Source organism: Glycine soja, chromosome 9 (assembly GCF_004193775.1).
Source record: "Glycine soja cultivar W05 chromosome 9, ASM419377v2, whole genome shotgun sequence".
Taxonomy (NCBI): Eukaryota; Viridiplantae; Streptophyta; class Magnoliopsida; order Fabales; family Fabaceae; genus Glycine; species Glycine soja.
Window position 1 is genome coordinate 17156245 of NC_041010.1, and position 13177 is coordinate 17169421.

The 13177-nt window shown below is 37.7% G+C and overlaps 1 non-coding gene across 1 annotated transcript; it reads left to right on the plus strand.

Annotated features, from left to right (window-relative positions):
* The first annotated feature begins 12659 nt into the window (after positions 1-12659).
* LOC114369020 lies at positions 12660-12766 on the plus strand. Its single transcript, XR_003657482.1, has one exon. It is a non-coding gene; the product is annotated as a small nucleolar RNA R71 (small nucleolar RNA).
* The last annotated feature ends 411 nt before the right edge of the window (positions 12767-13177 follow it).

Below are 13177 nucleotides of genomic sequence, written 5' to 3' on the forward strand. Positions count from 1 at the left end.
TTAGTTGGTATAAATGGACCTTTAACAATATCATTCCATGCACTGAGATCAATTGACTGAATAAAGATTTCCATTCTTGTTTGCCAAAATGAAAATGTTCTCCCTCAAATAGTGGAGATTGATTGAAAGTGATTTGTTTAGAGCCCATTTTAGAAAAACTGTGATCTTGAGAAACTTTCAAGATGTAGCTCTGATACCAATTGAAAAAAATGATGGAACTCACAAACCAAGAGGGGGGGGGGGGGTGAATTGGTTTCTAAATCAAATCCAACTTAAAAAACTAGTTTAAAAAAAAATTCCTTTTTAAGGATCATATCAGAAACTTTTAATAAACAAATATTTTATCAGTCACCCTTAACACAAAATCTTTCTTACAATTCTTTCTCAAAAAGATATTTTCTTTAACCTTCCGTAAATTGATCAAGACAAGAATGAGAAAGAAAGATAAGATCAAGAGATGATGAACTCCAATTTTTATACTGGTTCACTCTCTATCTCTAGAGAAGCTAATCCATTTATCTAATCCAACCCGAATTATATTTTCACTATACATATAGAATTATTACAAAAAATCATAATCAATCTCAGTTCCTACCCCAGAAAAAGAGACTAAGGTATCCAATCCTAGGGTTCATTGTGAATAAGAGCCTAAGAGAAACCTACCCTTAGCCCAAATTAGAAAACCTATTCTAGCATGCCTTTAGAAATTCATGCATATGCTAACAATATGTAAAACAGACAAAAAACTAAATCAAGAAGAGATTCAGCCTGATCAATCATACTCAAGAACCTTGCTTGAGTGAATAAGTGTCTTCTTGAACCCAAGAGAAATTCACAACTTACTTTTTACCATGAGATCTTTAAAAAGGAAGTTTAGAAGTTGTGAGTCGCACACTTTTTCTAAGCACTTAATCTTCTCTCATCCTTTCACTTATTTCATTTTGCAAACACTCGTACTCAGAAGTGAGAAAACAAGCTAGTTATTTATAAAGAAAACAATTATAACTACTTGTAATTGATTAAATATTGAATGTAATCGATTATATTATCATTTCAATAAATTAAAGTGTTCTTCCTATATCTGGAAAACTTCCAAAAACAATGTAATCAATTAAATTTTTGATGTAATCGATTAAAGTGTTCTTTATCACTTATGGGAACACTTTTAACAGAGAAGTAATCGATTATGATTATCTAGTAATCGATTAAAGCAGAGACTCATGAAAAACCAATGATTGTCTCAACTGAATTGTGTGATCGATTATGGTTAGCTTGTAATTGATTAAACTGATACGAGAATCTCTCTGCAAGCTACAAACACTTGTTTAATCGATTATGATCAGCCTTGTAATCAATTAAAATGTAGAGTTTTATGCACTAAAGAAGTTTTTAACTTTTAGAAACAAAATTCTTACTTCTACATGATGATGCATGATGCACACATGAAAATATAGACACTAATATGCAACAATCAATACAACAATCAATTCAAATGACACTCAAAGGGTTGGGCATGTAAAAGACAAAACTTCTTCAAGCTTCTTCTAGTTCCAAGGCTTAGTCTTCATGTTGCTCCCCCTATCTCTAACATTCCCTTGAACCTTACAAGAGAAAACCTTTGAGTTGAACCCTATAGTTCAACAACCTTCTTGGTAACCCTAACCAAGATCAAAATATATGATGATAAAAGTAAGATGGAATGAATACGCCTTGTTGTGTAGATTGAAAATCTTCAAGCTCAATCCATGGACCATGGTATTCATCTTATGACGTTGAATGCCAAATCTTGGGTAGATGATCTTCTTTGAAGAAATGCCTTGTAAATCCTCTATGAGACTCTTTCTATCTGATGTGTAATTTTTCTCTCACCAAAGAGTCACACTAAGGAAATAACAAGATGAGTATTTATAATAAAAACAGTTATAACCTCCATAATTGATTATTTCATTTATATACCCCTTGTTATGCATTTACAAGTTGTGGTAATCGATTATTTCGACCATAGAGTATTAAACACTAGACGACCTGAAATTTCGATAACTGAAAATAGATGTTTGATGTATTTCTTATGTTATTTGATTATTTTGGATTAGTTGAAATGTTGTGTGAATTATCTTTGTGTGATTACTTGGTGTGGATGTTAGGTTAGGTAGAGTTTGATTGATTTGCGTTGGAACTGTGTGATTTCGAGACTGACCCAAAACTTGTTTCGGTAAAATCATGATCTCGGACTTGTTAACCGTTGGATCGTGTTCAAATTTGTACTATAGGTTTGTGACCCACACTTGCATGTTTTGGCCGTTGTGACACCTTTAGACATCTCTCTTAGCGAGACAAGTGTGCTAAGCACAATTCCACACATAGGAGATAATTTGCTCAACAAGATCAGCACACTAAGCGAGATTTGCAATTTATAAATATGTTCTTCAACATAAAAAACATGATTTTCACCCCTTTCTCTCTCTATAACTTCACCCAAACCCTAGAAACCCCTCCTCCACAACCCATGACCACCGGTGACCGCCACGAGCCGTCGCGGCTTGTCGCTGGACCACCACATGGAGAGGAAAACTTTAGCCAGAGCAAAATCTTCAAAACTCAACTCAAGGATTCAATAGAGAATGGAGCCTCGAATCCTCCCTTCGCAGTTTCTTCGAGGTAACTGTGATTTCTATGCCTTTTCCTAGTTAGTTTGAATCATTCTTTTCATCTCTTGTGACTTGGGTACCGTTATTGGATGTTTTTACACTTTGTTTGAAAACCCTTAAATATGAGATGTTGTAAGAGTTGCCTTTTTATAAAATAGACTTTGTTTTTGTAACTTGCGCTGAACCCTGATCGTAGTGGCGTGATCGGAATTTCAAAATGACGTCTCTTTGATGTGGATTTCAAAACACTCATTTAGTCCCTTTTTAAATTGAATGGGTATTTGACCCCAAAAGTTGATATTAACCTTGTCTTTGAAATCTATACTAAATCGTCTTTGATTTGGTATATAGAGCTCTATAAGAGATCTCAAAACAATGCCGCGAGAAACTAACAGGGAGATATAGATAGAAGAGGGGAATTTATTGTTTGTTTACAGCTTTTGATACCAAAGTTAGGGCCAGGGAATCCAATTATGGGAATGTATGTCTGTCCGTGTGCATGTTGGTTTTCAAGAAAAACTGTGTTTTAACTAATGGGATGTGATATATTTGTTATTAATGAATGATGTTGTTGTTGTAATGATTGAAAATTTTGGAAAAAGTCTTAATTATAGAGGATTTTCTGCCTAAAATTTTATATTTGTTCTTCTATTTACTTCTTTATTAAATTTTAAATAGGTGTAAGAGTTTTTTTTTGTATACCATAGTTCTCCTCTTTAATTTAGAATTTTCCCTAAAATATCAATCTCGTGATATTATGGATTGTTGTTGTATGAGATTTGTGTTGTCTGAAGACCTGGGGAATGTCAATCCTAGGCATGAATTTATATATATGTATGTATGTGGAATGCGATTGCTTGTGATGTTGATGATATTGAGATGAGATGATATTGATTTGAGATGAGATAATGTTGATGTTGATGATGACATTGAGATGAGATGATGTTGATGTTGATTATGTCATCATGGTGGATGTATGTTGTGTATGTACATGGGGGGTGCAGTGACCTATTGGATATCCCTGGAGAGGGAAGGGGATCGCTTAGAATTTTAACTATCCACGGTCATTGCATTGATGGTGCCTATGTTTCATACTTCATAATTGCATGGAAATGATATAAACTTTTTTGGTAAGTACCTGGTGTTTTTCATGAGGAAAAAATATTGGTACTTGGGGGCATGTCACTCGGTTTGAAGCTTCCTTTAGACTCAGGCTGATCACCATGGAGGGAAGTTGCCTATGCGCGACAGGATAACCTTGACACTTGCTACCTAGTTTTCTCGAGTGAAAGTGTTACATGGACACACTTAGTGATCAGAGCCGTATCCGAATCAAATAAACATTAAAATACAATATCTAGGAAGTGATCCTAGGTCATCTCCCAGTGAGCAATGATCAAACAAATGTTCATAACATATAATAATAAAACAGTAACGAAATGGGGGGGGGGGGTTGTTTGTTTTTTTAATTTAAAGAGCAAGGAAACTTGAATTAAAAAAATAATAGAACTAAAATATGTTGTTTCCCCTTGATTCAAAAGCAAGTCTCTTATTCTAGGTTAAGAGAATTTATCCCTAATCAGTTCAACCACTTAATCCAACCCGAAATTAATTTTCTAAGTGAAAATTAACACAAGGCTGTCATTATGTGATTAAGCAACCATACACCAATTAATCCCTCTCACATGTCCATTAAGCATGAACGTTAATTAAGCACAGAGACAATTAATCAAGCATTAAGCATGCATGGATTAATATCAGCAACAAATACAGAATAATTGGTGAAGGGGAAAAACTTATCAGAATTTAATATTAATAACAAAACCTCAGAGAGCTATGCTTAATCCTCAAGAGAAAACAACACTAGAGATTCGGCCTTCCATTAATAGCAGAAACGAAAAGGAAATCAAAGGCAGAAAACGAATTGAAATTTGAAGCAAAAAACGAAATTGGAAATTGCTTCATGAACAGTTTTGATGTGCCATCATTTTCTTCTATTTTCTAAACCCTTTTTGCACCATTTTAATTATTGATTGGTCTTAATTGTCAATTAATTAGGCAGTTTTATTATTTGGGCCCATTCAGCTAATTTGATGTTTTTAATCTAATTTCAGGAATTAATGAAGCATTGGGCTTGAATCTAGAAATGGGCTTGGACTTGAAGAGGGCAGACTAATTTATTCTATAAAATTAGATCTTATCTTATCTAGATATTATTTAGATTTGATCTCATCTAGATATTATTTCATCTAGATCTTATCTTATCTTATCTAGATTTGATTTGATTTTACTTATGGGCTTGGATTTAAAACATATTTGTAAGCTTTGGGGCTGAAAAAAAACTATATAACAGCACCAAGGTTCTAGTTTAGGGAGCTCCCTCTCTCCCTCACGGGAGACTCTCTCTCTCTCCTCTCTCTCTTCTATTTTTCGTTTTTAGTTTTAGTCTCTCTTCTCTTTCTCTTTTATTTTCGTTTTTTTTTTACAATTCCAGTTCAGACTTTTAGTTTTATCAATAAAATTTCATTCTCTATTTGATTAATGGAAGGCTAAGTCCGCAGCGTTGTTTTCCCTTGAGGATCAAGCACAGTTCTCTTTGAGGTTCTATCATTACTGTTAAATTCTGTTTAGTCTTTCCTCTTCACTAATTACTTTGAATTTGTTGCTTTTAATTCATGCATGCTTAGTGCTTGATTAATTGTCTCTACGCTTAATTTACGTTCATGCTTAATGATCGTTTATGAGTAATTGGTGTATGTGATGCTTAATCACATAATGAATGCCTTATGTTGAATTTCGCTTAGTAATTTAATTTAGGGTTGGATTAAGTGGTTAAACTGATAAAGGATAAACTCTCGTAACCTAGGATAAGAGACTTGCTTGTGAATCAAGGGGAAGCAACGTGTTTTAATTCTGATATTTTCTAATTCACATATATTCGCTGTTTAATTTACAAAAGCAAACAACCCCCCCTATCGTTACTGTTACTGTTACTGCAAGTATATTATGAACATTTGGCTTGTCACTGCTCGTTGGGAAACGACCTAGGATCACTTCCTAGTTACTACATTTTAATGTTTATTTGATTCGGGTACGGCCTCGATCAAGTACCATGCGCGTGAACAATAACATGAACCAAAAACTGAAAATGAAACCCTACAATCTCCTTGAACAGTAACCAGACCACCCTTAAAACTCTAGCAGCTGGGCTCACTAAAGGTCACTAGGCCCCAAAGCTTACAAATCTGATTATCGGGCCCAATAAGGTCTGGTGGCCCAATTACAAAAATACAGCCCAAAAATGAAATAAAATAAAACTGGACGACAAATAAAATTGTCTGCTCTCTTCAAGTCCAAGCCGGTTCAGCCCAATTCCGGATCCAAGCCCAATTGCTTAAAATTCTCCTGAAATTAAATGAAAACACAAAATTAGTCAAGTAGGCCCAAATGATAAAATTGCATAATTAATTTGACAATTAAGGCTAATCAGTAATTAAAATGGTGACAGAAAGGGGTAAGAAATAGGAGAAAATAATGACACATCAAATTTCCCCACACTTAGCCTTTTGCACTCCTGGGAAAAATCAAAAAGCAGAGCAAGGTACAAATCCAGAGACATTAAAGAGAGATAAACAAACACAAAAACATTTACATATTTCTCAATGAATCTCAAGGAATTAAAGGATTGGGCAACATCCAACACGTAAAGAGTTAAAGAATCAAGACAATCATGAAAATCATCCAAGCACCTCAAACATGGCAAGGTAGTCAATTAGCTCAAGAATTGAATGAAAAGTGATAAAGCCTCACAAGATATGCACTCTATCTCTCAAGTGTCTAGGCTAATGTTTACTCTCAAAGCACCCATGAAAACAAACACCGCATAGACTTGGCAAGACTCTAAAATTGACAACCAAACACCACAAACACATGCACATGAGGATCAAAAGGTATTTTAAGGTTGTAATGGGGCCAGGGACAAGGTAGAGGAAAGTATGGGATAAGTAGCTAAAACCCAAAGGAATAAAGGAGCAATGGGGAATAAGTGAAAATTAAGCAAAAGTAGTAAACCCAAAACCAAAATTAAAAAGTAAGCATAAAAAGTAAACCCAAAACCTCCAATATCAACAAAATCAACCAAGTCCTCAAACCAATCCAAGTCCTCAAAACAAAACCTCATTTATTCAACTTCATTATTTTTCTGTTTTTCTCTTTTTATTTTATTTTATTTTATTTTTTTGTTTTTTTATTGAACAATAGCATTTGAAAGCATTTTGAATATTTGAAAAATAAAGCAACAATTATGCAATATATGTATATACATCAAGCATGAAAAAAATACATCATCAAGCATGGCCAAAAAAACATATCATCCAATGAAACATACCCCCCACACACACACACACTTATTCCCAAAACAATACCAAAGCTCCAAAATTCCATAAGGGTAGGGTAAGATCATGGTTTTTCACTTGAGGCTTGTAATGAGCTTCAAAACAAAGAAAGGGGAACATAGGCTCAAAGGGGCTATCAAAGGAATTAATTCAAGGTATGCTCATTTGGCTAAAGGCTTATAAGAACAAAATGCCTAAATCATCTCCCAACATGCATGTGAACCAAGAAGTATCAACAAGAGTCAAGCCAAGGCTATTGTGCAAGCAATCAATGGGGCAAAACACATATAATAAAATAGATGATGATGGCTCAAAATCTCACCAAGGGTAAATCTATCACTTTCAATTCAACCTTTCAAAACTAACTTGACATGTAGAGAAAAACTAAGATTTCAATTCACAAAATGCCAAGAAACTCCTATTTCAAAAAAAAAATTACCCATTACCTGTACATAACCTAGAATTCAAAGAGAAACATGCAATGTTGTACACAAAACATAAGATCAAGAGCACAATCATAAGATCAAGAGCAATCAAAACAATCAATAAATTTGGACAAGTGCAATAAAAGTAAAGAAGGAGACAGAAAAAGAAAACTCCCTAAGTCATGGCGGAAGAGAAGTAGGGTGAAGTAAGGAGGTCTCCTCCACCACTACATCCACCAAGGAAGGATTTGTGAGGAATGGTTTCAGCTGGTGTCCATTGACCTTGAAGCTCTTATCTGTGGATTCACTTTTGATCTCTACTGTACCATAAGGAAAAACATTAGTCACCACAAAAGGACCAATCTACTTTGACCTCAACTTACCACTCATGAGTCCGAGCCTAGAGTTATACAATAAAACTTTCTGTCCAACCACGAAGTCCTTCTTAGCTATCAAGCTGTCATGGAACTTCTTGGTCTTCTCCTTGTAGAATTTGGAATTCTCATAGGCTTCTAAACGGATCTCATCTAGCTCACTTAGTTGCAACTTCCTTTCCTCTCCAGCCTGATCAATAAAGAAGTTGCAAGTCTTTACAGCCCAGTAGGCTCTATGCTCTATCTCTACAGGAAGATGACATGCCTTGCCAAAGACAACCTGATAAGGAGACATTCCTATGGGTGCTTCGTAGGCAGTCCTATGCGCCCAAAGAGCATCATCCAGCCTGGTGCTCCAATCCTTTCTGTTTGGTTCCACAATCTTCTCCAAGATCCTTTTTATCTCACTGTTTGAAATCTTAGCCTGCCCATTAGTTTGGGGGTGGTAAGGTGTGGAAATTTTTTGCACGACCCCATACTTTTTAAGCAAGGCATACATGGATCTGTTACAAAAATGGGTGCCTTGATCACTAACGATGGCTCTAGGGACTCCAAACCTGCAAAACAGATTAGATCTAACAAAATCCACAACAACCTTAGCATTGTTAGTTCTGGTGGCTTTGGCTTCCACCCATTTTGAAACATAATCAACAACAAGGAGAATATAAACAAAACCAAAAGAGACAGGGAAAGGCCCCATAAAGTCTATACCCCAGACATCAACACCTCACAGAACAACATGGGTTGTTGAGGCATTTGTTGTCTCCATGAAAGTGAGCCGCCTGCTCTCTAACAAGGATCACAAGTGCTACAGATTCTCCACACATCCTTGAAGATGGTGGGTCAATAGAAACCGTAGTCAAGCACCTTGCGAGTTGTCCTCTATATGGCAAGATGGCCACCTAGTGCGGAAGAATGACAGAATTACAGGACCGAGTCAATCTCATGGTCTAGAATACATCTCCTAATAACCTGGTCATTGCACAATTTCCACAAATAGGGTTCATCCCAAATATAATGCTTAGCATCACTCTTAATTTTATCAGTTTGAGCTTTAGATGCTAAGGGAGGAAAAATAGAAGCAACCAAATAATTCACAATATTAGTAAACCAAGGAGTGGGGAAAGAATCAGAAATATTATACAAAATGTACAAATGATCATCTAGAAAATCATCCCGAATGGGTGAGTCCTCAGACGCACGCTCAATCCTACTCAAGTGGTCAGCCACGAGGTTCTGTGCACCGCTCCGATCACGGATCTCCAAATCAAACTCTTGGAGCCAAAACATCCACTTGATCAATCTAGGCTTTGATTCAGCCTTCTTCAACAGGTACTTCAGAGCTGCATGGTTAGTATAAACAATAACATGAGTACCAAGCAAATATGAACGAAATTTCTCAAAAGCAAAAACTATCGCTAATAGCTCCTTCTCTGTGGTAGTGTAATTTGCTTGGGCAGCATCCAAAGTTCTGGAAGTGTAGTAGATCACCCGAGGTAGCTTGTCAATCTTTTGAGCAAGGACAACCCCTAATGCATAATTGGATGCAGCGCACATCAGCTCAAATGGGGCTGTCCAATCAGGTGCATGAATGATAGGGGTGGTAGTCAACGCACGCTTGAGGCAATCAAAAGCCTCTTTGCACCGGTCATCAAAATCAAACTCCACCTCCTTTTGTAGCAGATTGGATAGTGGAAGGGCCACTTTGCTAAAGTCCTTGATAAAGTGCCTATAAAACCCTGCATGGCCAAGAAAAGAACGAACCTCTCGCACACAAGAGGGGTAAGGCAATTGAGAAATAACAGCTATCTTTGCAGGGTCTACCTCTGTGCCCCTACTGGAAATGATATGCCCTAAAACTACACCTTGTTCTACCATGAAGTGGTATTTTTCAAAATTCAGCACAAGGTTAGTTTCAATGCATCTATTAAGAACTCTATCCAAACTATCCAAACATGCATAAAAAAAGGATCGATAAACAGTAAAATCATCCATAAACACCTCTATGCAACTCTCTAAAAAGTCACTGAAAATGCTAAGCATACACCGCTGGAAGGTACCAAGGGTGCTGCATAGGCCAAAGGGCATCCTCCTATAGGCAAAAGTGCCAAAGGGACAGATGAATGTGGTCTTTTCTTGATCCTCAGGAGCAATATGAATTTGTAAATAACCAGAAAAACCTTCAAGAAAACAGTAATGAGACTTACCCGCCAAGCGCTCAAGCATTTGATCAATGAATGGCAGGGGAAAAAGATCTTTTCTGGTTGCCTGGTTCAGCCTCCTATAATCAATGCAGACTCGCCAGCTGTTCTGCACTCTTGTGGGGATAAGCTCATCCCTCTCATTCTTGATCACTGTGAGGCCTGTCTTCTTAGGAACCACTTGGACTGGACTCACCCACTGGCTGTCAGAAATGGGGTAGATGATTCCAGCTTGCAAGAGCTTGGTCACCTCCTTTTTCACCACATCTAGAATGATGGGGTTGAGTCGCCGTTGTGGTTGCCTCACTGGCTTGGCTCCATCCTCTAAAAGTATCCTATGCATGCAGATAGATGGGCTAATAACAGGAATGTCTGCTAAAGTCCATCCAATGGCTTTCTTATGCTTCTTGAGCACTAGCAACAACTTCTCCTCTTGCTCAGCAGCAAGGGAGGCAGAGATGATCACTAGAAAATTTTCCTTGTCCTCCAAGTAAGCATACTTGAGGTTTGCTGGTAAGGGCTTCAACTCTGGTGTGGGTGGTGGCTGAACAGTAGGAGGAACCTGGGTAGGAGAAGAAGAGGAGGGTTCCTCAGCTTGTACCTCATAAAGTAAGTCAGAAGTATATGTACCTCCTGCAACATGGTTAATGCATTCTGACTCTAAAAAATCAACATCAAGAGGTACAACACCCAGAAAATCAGAACCAGACTAAAATTCAAATTTACTTTCAGCATAAAAATCAGATACAAGATCAAATTCAAACTCAGATTCAGATTGAATGCATGAGGAATGACAAGTATGCATATTAGATGAAAATTGATGTTTCCTACCATGAAGAGAATCAAAATCAAACATATAATCATCAACAATCTGATCAAGTATCTCAGCACGAAAAACATAATGATCCTCAGATGGATGTTTCATGGCATCAAGAATGTTAAAATGAACAACAATATCACCAAATTCCATAGACAATGTGCCAACATAAACATCTATCTTGGTTTGGAACTGAACCACGGGAAAATCCCTCTTCCATATCAAGAATATAAAAATCAATAGGAAAAATAAGTTCACCAACCCAAACCAGCACATCCTCTATGAGACCTGTGGGGTGAGCAACACTTCTATTTGCCAATTGAATCACCACACCCGTAGGTTACAAAGGTCCAAGAGATAAAGAATTGAAAATGGACAGAGGCATGACACTAACTGAAGCTCCTAGATCTAGCATGGCATTCTCAAATTTGTTGTTCCCAATAATGCAAGGTATACTGAAAGTACCTGGGTCCTTACATTTCTCAGGAATGTGAGGAACAAATTTACCTATCAAGGTAGACACATTTCTGCCCATGCTAATCCTTTCATTGCCTTTGAGCCTCCTTTTTTGGGTGCACGGCTCCTTTAGAAACTTGGCATATCTTGGAATTTGCTTGATGGCATCTAGCATAGGTATGCTCACCTCTACTTTCCTGAAGGTCTCCAAGATCTCCTTATCCAATTCTTCCATCTTTTTGTTTGGAATTGCTCTAGGTGGAAATGGAAGAGGGATAGGAGGCTGCTGCAAGTTAGAACTACTAGAAGAAGGTCCACCTGCATGAAAATTTTTGTTAGCTCCTTCATGATCAGAAAGCTTTCTCCTTTGTGCAACTAGCTCATCCTCTTTTTCAGGTGTAGAATGAAGCTTGACAGGTTCAGGTGCGGGTGCTGCTACTGGTGGAGGGACTTCAATTTGCTTGCCAGACCTCAAGGTGATGGCACTCACATTCTTCGGATTTTGCACCATTTGTGAAGGCAATTTGTCAGAATTTTGGGACTGAGCTTGGTTCAACTGAGTAGCCATCTGCCCCATCTGATTTATCAGACTCTAAATAGAGGCTCTTGTCTCTTTCTGAAATTGCATATTCTGGATAGTCATTTGCCTCACTAACTCCTCTAAGGAAGGTTGAGAAAAGGGCCTCAGTTGCTTGTTGTCTTTGTTGTTGTTGCTGCATTGGAGGAGGAACATATGGCCTGCTTGGACCAACAACATTCTGGAAGGGAGGGACAGGCTGTTGTTGCTGCTGTTGTTGTTGTGGAGGATTTGCCCATCTCAGATTTGGATGATTCCTCCAACCTGGATTACATCTGTTGCTTGAAAGATCATAGTTATTTTGCTGTTGTTGGTTTTGCTGTTGAGGGGGTTCATTATAAATGTTTGCAGCATAGGCTTCAGGTTGCTCATTGACTCCAGATTGCTACAAAGAAGGATAGAGATCTGTATGGTGATCAGCAGAAGAATATAGACCACAAACTCTTGCAACAGTAACAGGTGCAGATGCAGATTTCTGATTTATGGCAAGCTGAGTTACTAGGTTGACCAAGGCATCAAGTTTTCCCTCAAGCTTCTTATTTTCAGCAGATGAAGATGAATCCATGGCCACATCATGGACTCCTCTAAGGACAATAGAATCATTTCTTGCACTGAATTGTTGGGATTTGGAAGCCATCTTCTCAATCAGATTCCTAGCCTCTGCAGGAGTCATATCACCAAGAGCTCCACCACTGGAAGCATCAATCATACTCCTCTCCATGTTGCTAAGTCCCTCATAGAAATATTGCAGAAGGAGTGGCTCAGAAATCTGGTGGTGAGGACAGCTAGCACACAATTTCTTGAATCTTTCCCAGTACTCATACAAGCTCTCTCCACTAAGTTGCCTGATGCCTGAAATGTCTTTTCTGATGGCAATGGTCCTAGATGCAAGGAAGAATTTCTCCAATAACACCCTCTTAAGGTCATCCTAGCTGGTAATGGACCTGTGAGCAAGGTAGTACAACCAATCTTTCGCCACTTCCTCCAGAGAATAAGGAAAATCTTTTAGAAAGATATGATCTTCCTGGACATCAGGGGGTTTCATGGCGGAACAGACAATATGGAACTCCTTAAGATGCTTATGAGGATCTTCACCTGCAAGACCATGAAACTTAGGCAACAAATGTATTAGTCCAGTCTTGAGAACATATGGAACATCCTCATCGGGATATTGAATCCACAAGCTTTCATAAGTGAAGTCAGGTGCAGCCATCTCCCAAAGAGTCCTCTCACAAGGTGGAGATTGAGCCATGTTCTCAATATGAAAATTAGCAACCGAATGCTC